This window comes from Myotis nattereri, assembly GCF_964212035.1.
Source record: "Myotis nattereri genome assembly, chromosome: 3".
NCBI classification, from domain to species: Eukaryota; Metazoa; Chordata; class Mammalia; order Chiroptera; family Vespertilionidae; genus Myotis; species Myotis nattereri.
Genome location: NC_138077.1, coordinates 27,149,180 through 27,162,740, shown reverse-complemented (window position 1 = coordinate 27,162,740; position 13,561 = coordinate 27,149,180). Strand labels below are relative to the sequence as shown.

Below are 13,561 nucleotides of genomic sequence, written 5' to 3'. Positions count from 1 at the left end.
GCTTAGCTTCTGTCAATTTTCTTCTCTATGTAATGAGAATAAAAAAAATGTCAATTACATAAAATACCTAAGACAATTAAGATTTTATAAATACTATCAGATAAGTCTGGCATGTGGTAATGGACTTAGTAAATGATAAAATCTACCTCTCCTTTTTTATTGAAATGGCATATGTCATAATTTATTGAATTTTATCATCAATTCACTTTAATTTATACAAAAAAGAAACTTTTTTTTCTTCTCATATTATTTAATTGTATTCATTTCGCCTAAAATATTTTCTGTCATTGAAGTTGAAAATCAATGTGTGTGTGTGTGTGTGTGTGTGTGTGTGTGTGTGTGATAAATTATATAGAAATATAACCAAAACACTTTGGGGGTTAGGATATGCTATTTCCATAATGCTGTGGAGTCTATCTACCTGCATAACAGCATTCTGTTGATTTTTCCTTTGAAAGGCTTCAAAGTTATAATATATATATGACTCTGTGCAGTGCTGAAACCTGCCATGATTGTGCCGGGAGTTATTTACAGAAGATCTATTTGTTCTGTTGAGAATACACAGCACAAGTTTTTCTTATTGTTCTGGACATCTCACCCACTAAAGCATTCGTTCTCTCTGAGGACAGAAGTAAATAGCACAATTTGTTCTCAGAGATGACTAGCTGTTTCTGAAATGTGAGGAAGCTCATGGTAAATGGGCTGAATGTTAGAAATAAATAAGAAAAATGGGGCAGCAGAAATAAATCTTTTATGAGGCCTTCTCTCATTCATTTATGGGGAAGCAGTCTTTTGCCATAGCTACAGGTGACAACAAACAACAGAGATTGCTAGTTTGAAATATTCCTTAGAAAACAACTTTAGCATCAAAGTAATTTCATCATCAGTTCAAAAGGAACTTATGTCAACCTTTTTAAAAAGTGAAAACTAAAAATTGATTTACAGAGAACAATGATTTATTTACTTACAATTTCGAGAACGTTATTTTATTGCTATTAAATTTAATTTTTATGATTCTTTTTTTACAATAAATGTTATATGATTCAGACATCAGAGATGAAGGGAAGAAATATTGGAATTTCCAAAAAATGTAATCATAGCTTTCTCCAGCTGCGTGTACCCATTTGTAAATTGTTCCTTTACTACTTGATAGACAACAAGTAGTTATTGTTTTATTATTTTCTTAGAAAATACTTTCTTCTCACTCAAAATAATTGGAACAAGATAAATTGTCCTTATATCTGCTGAATAATAAAAAATAAGGCATACTAAAGCCACAACAACATAAGACAGAGGGGTAGAATTAGTTTAGGTCTGTACTTACTTAAAGAGATTGTGATAAAGTACATTTTCCAAACATGGTCATCTCCATATATATTTCATCTGTTATTCTCTTCTCATGTGAAGTTTAATTCCTCTCCTGTTGAATGTGAGCTAGCCTTAGCAACTTTCTCTACTAAATAAAATACAGAGTCTGGCCAGCATGGCTCAATGGTTGAGTGTTGACCTATGAACCCGGAGGTCAGAGTTTGATTTCTGGTCAGGGCACATGCCCCGGTTGTGGGACTGATCCCCATTGTGGGGCATGCAGGAGGCAGGCGGTCAATGATTCTCTCTCATTACTGATGTTTCTATCTCTCTGTCCCTCTCCCTTTCTCTTTGAAATCAACAAAAATAAATTTAAAATAAAATACAGAAGTGACACTTTATTACTTTTGAGAATCGGCCCCAAAAGATAATACATCTTCCTCATGGTTCTCTTCTTCTGTGAGGCTTACCTTTGGATCTCAGGCACTGAGCTATGAAGCCAGGCTGGGTTTTTGGTGGCACCTCACACACAGTTATCTGCTTCAATCCCAGACATGTGACTGAGCCAGCCATGGAACATGCCAGCCCTAGTTTCTGAGTCTCTGATGTCAAGTGAAACAGAAATAAGCTGTCCCCACTGAGGCCTATCCAAATTGCAGATTCTTGAACAAAAAAAAAAAAGTGTTATCATGGTTTTCAATCTGGATTTTAAAAAAACCTAACAATAGGTAACAGAAACACTAAATTTAAGTCAAAAATTTTGAGACAAAGTTAGTCTTGTATGTTGTTCAAATAGTAAAGGGAATATAATTAAAGTGGAAACACTGCAAATTATGATCATCTCTGCTGACTTTTAGTCATGATCTTTGTTCACATTTGAACATAACCAGTATTAAATCTACAAAGCTCCATATAAGCAAACAACAAATACATATGTAACTAAAAATAAAATAGTTACATTTTTAAATAATTATGAGATAACCAGTACTTTTTTAAAAAAATCCTCATCTGAGGATATTTTTCCATTGATTTTTAGAGGAATAAAGAGGGAAAGACAGAGAGAAATATCAATGTGAGAAAAACACATCAATTGGTTGCCTCTTGAACAAGCTTTAACCAATGCTGGAGGCCAGGGAGGAGCCTGCAACTTAGGTGTGGGCCCTGGACTAGAGTCGATCCTGGGACCCTTTGGTTCTGCAGGCTGACGCTCTATCCACTTAGCTAAACCAGCTAGGGCCATAACCAGTACTTTAAAATAAATATTGCATAATTCTAATATCTATAAATACCCGCAGTCATGTAATAAACATATTCTTCTGTATGATTAGAAGATTGCTTTTTTATAATAACTTGTTTTGAAACAAGTAACAAACCTAATTCCTTTGTGTTCTTGAGACTATAGGAGATATTGTCTTCTATTCTTCTTCATAATCATAGTATTTATTCTAATGTGAAGACCAGCTCTATTGCAGAAGTAATTTTAAACATTTAAATGTATCATCTGTTTTTGCATAAATCACGTGAACATAAAGTTATGATATATATAGAAGATAATATGACATTTTTTTCATTTCTAAAATACTTACATGCAAATAAAAATAACCTTGCCCTAACTGGTTTGGTTCAGTGGATAGAGCATTGGCCTGCAGACTCAAGGGACCCAGGTTTGATTCCGGTCAAGGGCATGTACCTTGGTTGCGGGCATATCCCCAGCGCGGGGTGTGCAGGAGGCAGCTGATCGATGTTTCTCTTTCATTGATGTTTCTAACTCTCTATCCCTCTCCCTTCCTCTCTGTAAAAAATCAATAAAATATATTTAAAAAATAATCTTGTATTTTATTAAAAGTAACCTTGATAGTGCTATAGTCATGACATAAAATTGAGAGAAATATGGTGAGTATAGGAAATATGTCCTAAATAAATAGAGGTAAATCTTCTCTCTTTACTCATTTATCCACAGACTATCACCTTTTTTGTCACTATTTTTCGGGTTATTTCCTCTTCTTATGATCTTAATATGACACAGTTGAACAGCAGGGACTTTCACTAATCTTAATCTAGCCTTCAGGAATGAGGAATGAGGAGAGAGAATCAGTCCAGTACCTTGCACATTAATGTTAAATCTTGTACAAAGTTAATATTTCTCAGGGAGGGAGCCTTAAAAGGGAACAGTCTAACTCAGGCCAGAGAACCAGCAGAAAACTTGCTTCTGTATTCAGAAAAGGGTATACCCTGGTGCCGGTAATGCGAGGGGGTTGCTTATGGCTCAAGGTATATACGGAGTCTAATTCCAACATGACAGCAGGGCTGCATCTGGGAATGGCTGAAAGCATTTCCCCAAACCTGAATAGGATACATTAAATTGATTCTTAGCCTCCAGACAGCTAAAAGGCATCTTAATTTACATGTTATTGCCTCCTACTAGCCAAACACCTGAACAGCCATAGGCTAATTCCCCCATTCTGACAATAGACCCTGTACCAAACCCTGACCCTTTGAAGTGTATATCTCTCTCTGCCTAGCCTCCGGACAATTTGTGTTAATAAAAAGCATGGGGTCCTGAGCCAAGGAGACCTTAGACCAGCGGTTCTCAACCTGTGGGTCGCGACCATCGGAAAACACATATAGCATACCAGATATTTACATTACGATTCATAATAGTAGCAAAATTAGAGTTATGAAGTAGCAACGAAAATAATCTTATGGTTGGGGGTCACCACAACATGAGGAACTGTATTAAAGGGTTGTGGCATTAGGAAGGTTGAGAACCACTGCCTTAGACCTGCTTAGACCTTAGAACTTAGATCTTAATTTCCTTTACGGTAGGCTCCTCTTACCCCCAAATGCCTTTCAAAATTATATTTTGTCTCTGGACTCTTAATCTACGCACAGCCTTCTCCAGTTTGCTGAATCCTTCTAGAGGTTCTTGTTCCGGCAGGTATAACATTGAAGGGTATGTTACTATTTTCCTTTCCAATTCAAGAAGGCTCATTTTCTATGCCATTCTGGTTACAAATGAAACATTTTCATTACATTTGTTCTATCTCAAGCAAAATGAACAAATCCAGAAGTTCTTACTTATATAGTCTTGTAAGTCCTCTTAGCAAAAACAATTAGAATACACTAATATCTTTAGCCTCAAATTTAGGTAAAACCTTCTAATGAAGTAAAACTATTTAATTTTCTACTTGATTATCTTTAGATATTCCTGAAAAATAAATAAAAATATTATTGTTATTATTTTTGCAAAGGTATAATAAAGGAAATAAGAATTCAAATGAATTCCTAGAGACTGTTATGCCCAGATTTCAAGATCCCCAAGAGCCCACCAGGGAGCCAGCGAGTCCGATGCAAAAGCAGAGAGTCCTTTATTCGAACTAGTTCGGCTCCCCGACCACACTCACCGATGCAACGATGCAACGGTAAGCCCAGTGGCAGAGAGCCCGCCCGTGGGAAAAAATGGGGTTTTAATAGGGGGGTGGAGTGAGGGGACGGGAGATGACTGTGGGCCCTGCCGATTGGCTAGGTGCAAGTCGGGTATGTGGTCATCTCCATGGCGAGCATGTCCCCTGATTGTCATTGGTTAGTTTAAAAAGATTCTGGGCATGGCCAGCAGAGGCCTGGGCTTCCTGGAAGAAGGTACTTTCCTGAGCACATGGCTGCTGCCCCAACATGGATGATACGGGGCAAGATGGAGACACATTATGATATAGCCCCCGCCCTTTCAGAGACACATTGTGATATAGCAGTAAAACAGAAATTTGTTAACAGTTGTGTGTTAATGAATTATTAAGAATTAATTGTTCATTTTGAAGTATGGTACCTATTTGCTTTGTTTAACAATGGGCAGGTTACTTTGATTTTCTAAATTGTATAAGTCATCCCATTCGATTGAATGCCTTATTGATTGTAACGTGAATATCCCACTGATTGTGATCTTACTGGTTATCGAAGCACATTCTTCTGTACCTGGGAAACAGGACAGCACAATTATCCTAAATTGTTTTAGTGGCCACAGATAATGCGTTCCAGTTGACTCAGTGGTCCCAAGACCAGGACAGTGCAATTACTCTAAATTGCCTCGATGGCAGATAATGAATTCCTGGAAACTCAGTGGTCTCAAGACCTGAGGGGTCTAGATAATGTGTTTCTGTCAATTCAGTGATCCAGAGACCCAAAACTGTAATTTAGATAATATGCTGCTTCTGCTTCTATAAACTGCTTTTTTGCGAACCAGGTTCCTCATTCCAAACTTTGAGATGTAATCAATACCTTTGTGATCTTTGCCTATAGAAGTCTGGCTTTGCCACCATCTTATCACTATGAGATTTGGGGAATGGCCCCTCATAGTCCTGGATTGCAATAAATGTGACTCTTTAATTCGACTTCTTGAGGCGTCCTTCTGTGATTCGTGGGGTACATTACAACAATTTTTCAATCCTAACTTGTATCCTGTATCTCTCTTCCTCCCTTCCAACCACAGATGTTAAATGAATACCTTCTAAGTGCCACACAGTTAGATTCTGGCAATATCAAAATTGCTTATCCATGATCTATGCTTTCAAAGTGATCACTGTATTTTTCGATAAAAATAAATCAACAGTAAATTAAGTGTTATACTCACACGTGTGAAAGAAGTGTGTGGGGACATGTAGGAAAGACTGGCTAACCCTGTAAGGTTTTGTTGCTTGAAACAAAACTTACATAAATACAGCTTTTTTTTAAAAAAACCTAATTAACTTTCCTCCCAATAGAATTAAAACTTCATAAGGGCAGGAAATGCATCCATTTAATTTACTGAAGTATTAACAGTGCCTAGAATATTTCCTGATACAGTTAGCATTCAGAAAGTATAAGTTGAATAAATTAATTATGACTCTTTAATGTTAAGTTATGCATGTATATAATTTCAGATTATATGTATATGTAATTTATATACTATAAATATATTAAATAAACATAATTTCACCAATAACCAGAATTTTAATATCTAAGTCTTAGCCCTCATAAAACTTAATTTTCCCAATTGGCTGAATGTATTGTAAGGCTGTGATTTGGGGGGAAGCTATGCCAAAATATTATTTAAAAGATAAATTCAATCCCCTACAAATTAAAAAACAAAAACAAGCATCTTATTGTCAGTACTTGTCTTAAATAAGAGTTATTCTTTGGTGACAAATATTTTTAAATATGCAAGCTTAGAATATGGTTAATACACTTCAACAGAAAGATAAGACTTTTCAAATAGGCTGGTGTTACTATATGGCAATTTAAAGAAAGTATTTTTTTTATTCTTTAATCTTATTCAATTGCTATCTTTGGTAATGTTGCAAACTAGATGGTGAGGATAATTAAAGACAGTCAGTATCTTGAACAATAACAAAGGGCATATTCAATGAGAGAATATTATAGCCTAAAAGAATCAAAGAAATTAACATTCAAATCCTTAGCACAGCTTTAATGAAAATGGAAAGGAATAAAGCAATTCACTCTCAAAATAAGCATAATAATATGGATTTTGTAGTTTCCTAATTGTTATTCTCCCCAGTCCCCCCCCCCCCACCCCGAGGTTGAGTAGTCTTGATGATATATGCTCATCAGATCAAATATCAATTTATTTCAGCATTCTATATTTGCACAAATTTATTTCCTCTATTTGTTTTCATTTATGTACTGATTGTCTAACCAAAATAGTTTGCATGAGTCTGAGTGTCCTTAACAATCATGATGAAAATGCTCAATTACACCTCAAAAAGTGTATTTTTTGTCCAAAACTCTTCTAAGGCAATCATACAATAATTCTCAAGTGAAATTACTTAAAAATTTTTGTGATTAAATGACTACATCAAAATAAAATATTTAAATGACACTCACTTTGCAAATTGCAGCACAGATAAAATAATACAAATGTCTAATCAAACTGATTAAATGGGTAAAAGAGATGGTAGAAAGATGAAGGGCAGCAGAGTTTGCCCCCCAAATATGTCTTTTGGAATATTGATGATTTTAAGCAAGTAAATAAGGAACAAGACTCAGAAAGAAATTTTGACTCTCCTCCTTTACTTGCCTAAAAGAATTTAGATAGAGGACCTGCTCCAGGAAGGGAGATATCATCACAGATAGCTAACCTATATAATAAAAGGCCAGCCACCATAAGTGTAACAACCAGAACGACCAGAGGCCAGAACCACAACAGCCCCTTGCCGGGCTGGCCCTGCCCTCAAGCAAGTGGTTAGGGGTGATCAGGCACGCAGACAGAGTGGTTAGAGGTGATCAGATAGGCAGACCAGCAGTTAGGGGTGATCAGGTAGGCAGGCAAGTAGTTAGGGGTGATCAGGTAGGCAGGTGAGCAGTTAGGGGCAATCAGGTAGGCAGACGGCCCCTCACAGGGCTGGCCCCACCCCCCAGAAAAGAAAGAGGGAGGCCCAGGCCACCAGCAGCAACTCTGTGGCATGTGTGTGGTCAGCCAGCGATCTCCCTGCAGAGGGAGGCCCAGGCCAACCAAGCCATCGCACCCCATGCCTGTCCCCTGCAGAGGGAGGCCCCTGGTGGCAGGGGAGGAGGGTGCAGCCCTGCACAGATGGCAAGCAGTGGCAGTGGCAGGGGTGGGGCCAGCTGCCTGCAGCGGGGGGAAGGGAAACCCTGATAGGCTCTGATCTCAGGCCAGGCCAAGGGAGCCTACCTGAGGGGTCTCGGTTGTGAGAGGGTGCAGGCTGGGCTGAGGGACCGCCCCCCCCCCCCCCCCACCGAGTGCACAAATTTTTGTGCACCAGGCCTGTAGTAGTATAATCTATGCTCCTGTGTGATAGAGGGGAGCCCAATAAACTCATTTATCCAAAGTCCTCTCTGTGTCTCTAGCGCAACCAATATTTATTTATGAAGCATTTGCTTTTTCATCCTTATGTGAATTGACTTCCTGCTCTTTGAAGAATCAAAGTCCACCCCACCCCCCAAAACACACACACACACACACACACACACACACACACAAACACAAACACATACACACACACTGCCCCTTCTCCTTAGCTCCTAAGTGGCATATAAACCTCAACTGCCAATTGCATCTTTGGATTTCGTATTGTTAGTGTCAAAAGGGCATTAGAATGTCACCCTCAATTGGACCTCAGTTCAGCAAACTCAGTACTTGAGTTCTAACTAAGAAAGAATTCAGAGCCAAGACTCAAATAGAGGCAAAAATATTTTTTATTGATATTTTACAGAGAGGAAAGGAGAAGGACAGAGAGCTAGAAACATCGATGAGAGAGAAACATTGATCAGCTACCTCCTGCACACCCCCCACTGGGGATATGCCCTCAACCAAGGTACATGCCTTTGACCAGAATCAAACCTGGGACCCTTCAGTCCGCAGGCCGATGCTCTATCCACTGAGCCAAAGAGGTTAGGGCCAAAAATATTTTTTTTAGAAAGTCACAGAGGTAGAATTGGCCCTGGAGGAAATGAGGCAGCTGAGCTGTGTGGGCTCAGTTAACAAGTTATAGAGGCAAAAGAAGGACCCTGAAGCTTAGGAAAAAGAAAGCAAGAAAGGATATTCAGGCCTGAGGGAACAAGAGGGGTAAGACTCAGGCATGCTTCAGAGAGAGAAAGAGAGAGACAAAAGGGGAGAGAGAGAGAGAGAGAGAGAGAGAGAGAGAGAGAGAGAGAGAGAGAGAGAGAACTTAAGAAAGAAGTGGGTGGGGAAAGGCACAGGTGTAGTGACATTCCATACCTGACCTATTGTTCCTGCTCTGTTCATGCCTGTCTAATTCCCTACTACAATATTTTATGGCACCCCCAAATGTACATTGGTAATATATTTTGGATATTTTCTCCTGTTATTCTGTCTTATGTTCATTGATTATTAGCCTAGTTATAAGAATTTAGGAAGTGGAAGAAATGTTAGTTTTTGCACCCCTGCCAGAGAAATAAGGTCTTCTACACACTTCCTTTCCCTGAAATATTTCAAGCTGGTTCCAAAAAGCTGCAAAATAGAATAAAGTAGTGCTAGAAAATATTGTTCCAGATGGTCCTCCTGTATTAGAAATTATCCCTTTATCAAAACTTATTTTATTATAGATATTGAACATAAGAATTTACTTAGTTAATACACAATTATGTAAATAATTTCTTAGCCTCCTTTTCCTTTTATAAAAAACCAAACAAAACAATAATAATAGCAGCAACAACAAAACATACTGCTATAGGGAATTTCCATTTGCAATTGTAAAAACATATTAGACTTTGACTTATGCAATCCATTTTAAAACTTGATTTAATAAATATTTATTTCAAAATTGTGGCTTCTATCCTCAAGAAACCTATAATAAAAACGTGATATGCAAATCGACTGAACGGCCGAACAGCATAATGACCATCCAGACAACCACACTATGACACGCACTAGCACCAGGCCAGCCAAGGTGGGTGTGATGCAATTGGTTGCGGGGGCCCTGCCATCACCCCATGATTGCCCTGCAGAGGGAGGCCCAGGCTACCTGGTTGACGGTGGCACTGCGGTGGGTGGGTGGAGCCTCCCTCTGTGGGGTGATTGATTATGGGGCTCCCAGACTGAGAGAGGACACAGGCCTGGCTGAGGGAACCCCCCTACCCCTTCCCTGAGTGCAACAATTTCATGCACCAGGCCTCTAATCCTATCTAATAAAAGACAAAAAGGGTAATTGAATGTACCTTCGCTACGCTTCTCATTGGCTAATCAGGGCGATATGCAAATTAACCACCAACAAAGATGGCGACCAGCAGCCACACAGCTGAAGCGAGCAGGAGGCTTGCTTGCGCCAGTGATGGAGGAAGCCAAGGTTCCTGGCTCTAAGCTCCGAAAGCAACAAAGTTTCAATTAGAGAAGCCAAACAAACCCCAGATACCTGCTTTATAATAAACCAATGATCCCAATGGATAATTTATCAAGTGAGGACACCCAGAAGGAATATACTGAAACTTGTTTTGTAGGTTCTGTTACCCATGCCCAATCAGAAAATGGCAGTCAAGGCCATATTGATGAGAGTGGGGGAAATGAGAAAGAAGTAGTTCCTGAGAAGTCTGTGGAAATTTGTGAAGATAACTGGAGCAGGGGAAATGCACTCAAAAATGCAATGGGAGAAAACATTGAATCTGTGAAAATCCTGATACCTCCAGGAAGTTCAGCATGTGAAGGAAGTGAGAGAAGTCCTCCAAGCCCTGAACAGAAGAATCTCAGTGATGGATCCTGTAACAAAAAGTCAAATGTGGTGGATAACAAATCAGGACAGTTGACCGTTTATGATTTAATCAGCCGTCGCGTCATCAAGAAACCCATGTCAACAAGCACCCTTTTTGTTCAAGATCATCGTGTCCAGTTTCTCACAGAAAATCCTTAGACCAGTCTGGAGGCTGCAACAATACATATTGAAGACCTGTGGAAGACACTGAGGGAAGAGGAAAAACTGAAATATGAAGAGAGGGCTACTAAAGACTTGGAACAATACAATAGGCAAATCAAGAGAGCCATTGAACAGGAGTCACAAACCTCACTACAAGATGGCAGAAAAAAGATAAAACCCACAAGCTCATGGAGTTTGGCACAGAAGCATAAGTTGAAAACATCATTATCTAATCAGCCAAAACTTGATGAGCTTTTCCAGTCCCAAGTTGAAAAAAAAAAAAATTCAAACCATTAAAATAGTTCAAATTCACTTTTCTATGGAAAACTTTAAAAAAAATGTATAGAAACACAAGAAATTTGAACCAGAAGAAAAGGATGAACTTTGCTTAATCCACAATCTCAAGTTCCCTGATGGATGGCTAATTACATCCAAAGCAGAGTTAAGGTTGTTAAATGCATATAGAGTGGAAGAAGCCCCACTATTTAAAAGACTTCTTGAGAATCATAAACTTCCTGCAGAACCATTGGAGAAACCAATTATATTAACAGAGAGACTTTTTAATGGATCTCATTATTTAGAGATTTTATATAAAACTAGAGGCCTGGTGCACAAAAATTTGTGCACTCAGGGGGGATGGGGTGTCCCTCAGCCCGGCCTGTGCCCTCTCGCAGTCTAGGACCCCTCGGGTGATAACGACCTTCTGGCTTAGGCCTGCTCCCCGGTGGCAGAGGGCAGGCCCAATCCCTAGGTGCAGCCCCTGGTCGGGCTCAGACAGGGCCGATTGGGGAGTTGGGGTACCGCCCCCTGTCACACTCAAGGCAGGGTCAATGGGGAGGTTGCGGCACCACTCCCTGTCACCCACAGAGTAGGGCTGATCAGGGGGTTGGGGAACCTTCCCCTGTCAAGAACAGAGCAGGGAGGATAGGGATGTTGTGGCCCTGCCCCCTGTCACACACAGAGCCGCAGGGCGATCAGGGGATTTGGGCGCTGCCCCCTGTCACACTGATCCCGGTGCCGGGAGGCCTCTTGGCTCTGCTGAGCCCAGTGCTGGGAGGCATATTACCCTTTTACTATATAGGATAGAGGCCTGGTGCATGGGTGGGGGCCAACTGGTTTGCCCTGAAGGGTGTCCTGGATCAGGGTGGGGGTCCCCACTGGGGTTCCTGGCCAGTCTGGATGAGGGGATGATGGCTGTTTTCAGCTGGTCACACACCCTTCAGGTTGGGGGTCCCCACTGGGGTGCCTGGCCAGTCTGGGTGAGGGGCTGATGGCTGTTTTCAGGGGGGGCAGGTGACTGAAGCTCCCAACTGCTCCTTTTTTTCTCTTTCTTTTTTTTTAATTCTGGGCCAGCTTTAGCTCTGGCTCCAGCTCTGAGGCCTCTGCTGCTGAAAGCAGGCATCTGGTTTGTTTGGGTTCTATAATCAAAACACTGTATCAACTCCAGCTCTGAGATCCCGGTGGGCTGAAAGCAGGTTTCTGGGGTTTTGTTTAGCTTCTATATTTGTAACAATGTTTCAAACTGCAAGCTCAGAGGCCAGCAGCGGCAGGCGGGGAACGTTGGAGTCCTCCATCACTGAAGCAAGCAAGCCTCATGTTAACTTCAAGCTGCCTGGCTGCTGGCCGCTATCTTGGCTGGCAGTTAATTTGCACCTCTCCCTGATTAGCCAATAGGAAGGGTAGCGGACGCACGGCTAATTACCATGTTTCTCTTTTATTAGATAGGATGACAGCAGGTGACCAAAACTACAGTGGATCAACTTAGCTGTCTGATCCTCATCTTACAGCAAATGGTTTCAGGATAAAATTGACACCAGGAGTTTCCATTGCTGAAAACTACTTAGAAATAGAGGGAATGGCTAACTGTCTTCTGTTCTATGGCATGATGGATTGAAAAGAAATTCTCAATGCTATAGTCAACAAAAATGCAAAAGAAGTTTATGAATGTAGACCTCTCAAAGTGATAAGTTATTTAGAGGGAGAAGCGGTGTGTCTATCTAGACAATTACCAATGTACTTATCAAAGGAGGACATCCAAGACATCATCTACAGAATGAAGCACCAATTTGGAACTGAAATTAAAGGGTATGTTCATGGTCACCCATTTTCTCATCATTTAACTCATCTTCCAGAAGCTACATGATTAAACATATTTAAGACAATTAGTTACTTTTGAAATTGATTTGGTCATAAATAATATGAATCAGTATTTGAACTATCTCTGAACAGTGTCATTGGTTCACTTATTTTAAGTGAAGATTTACTAGCTTGTTTGTATATTGAGAACTGTTTTAAACTGTAGAAAACTTAAATAAACAAATATAGACTATTCATTTTATTTATTTATTTTTTAAATTTCATTTCTTCTTGTTAATTAGCACTTAAGATAATAATAAAAACAACAGTAAAATGAGTCCAGAGTAGCACAAGCCAAAGAATTAGAACCCCTACGGTGAAAGAAAGATGAACTTGTTCCGCCTTAAGGACTGCCGTTGGATAACAATTCTCTAATTTAGTTTAAAAACGACTGTTCTCTACACTTGATTTTTTAAAAAAGCAGTTTCGCTGTGTGTTTTCCTTCTGGCACAGGCCCTTGCACCATTGCAGCTTTTCCCTTTTGTTATTAAAAGATAAAGTGACTAAAAGAACAACTTGTCTCTGAGTAGGGTTATCTTCTTAACAATGAAACATTCCAAAAATACCCCCAACAACCCAGGAAGAACGGACTTTCCCACTCCGTGTGTCTTAGTTGCCTGCAAAAATAAGAAACACTCAACTCAAAGTGCCCACCCTGAGCCCCCGGTCAGCTGCACTCCATTCCTCCGGGGGAGGTGCAGGTGGGCAAAAAGAGAGGCGGGCAGGGGGAGGGCAGTTTG

At 40.0% G+C, this 13,561-nt stretch overlaps 1 pseudogene across 1 annotated transcript; it reads left to right on the top strand.

Annotated features, from left to right (window-relative positions):
* The first annotated feature begins 10,208 nt into the window (after positions 1–10,208).
* On the top strand, positions 10,209–12,828 carry LOC308515314 (PMS1 protein homolog 1-like; annotated as a pseudogene). The gene is made up of 2 exons: positions 10,209–11,275; positions 12,407–12,828. The product of its transcript is annotated as a PMS1 protein homolog 1-like (transcript).
* The last annotated feature ends 733 nt before the right edge of the window (positions 12,829–13,561 follow it).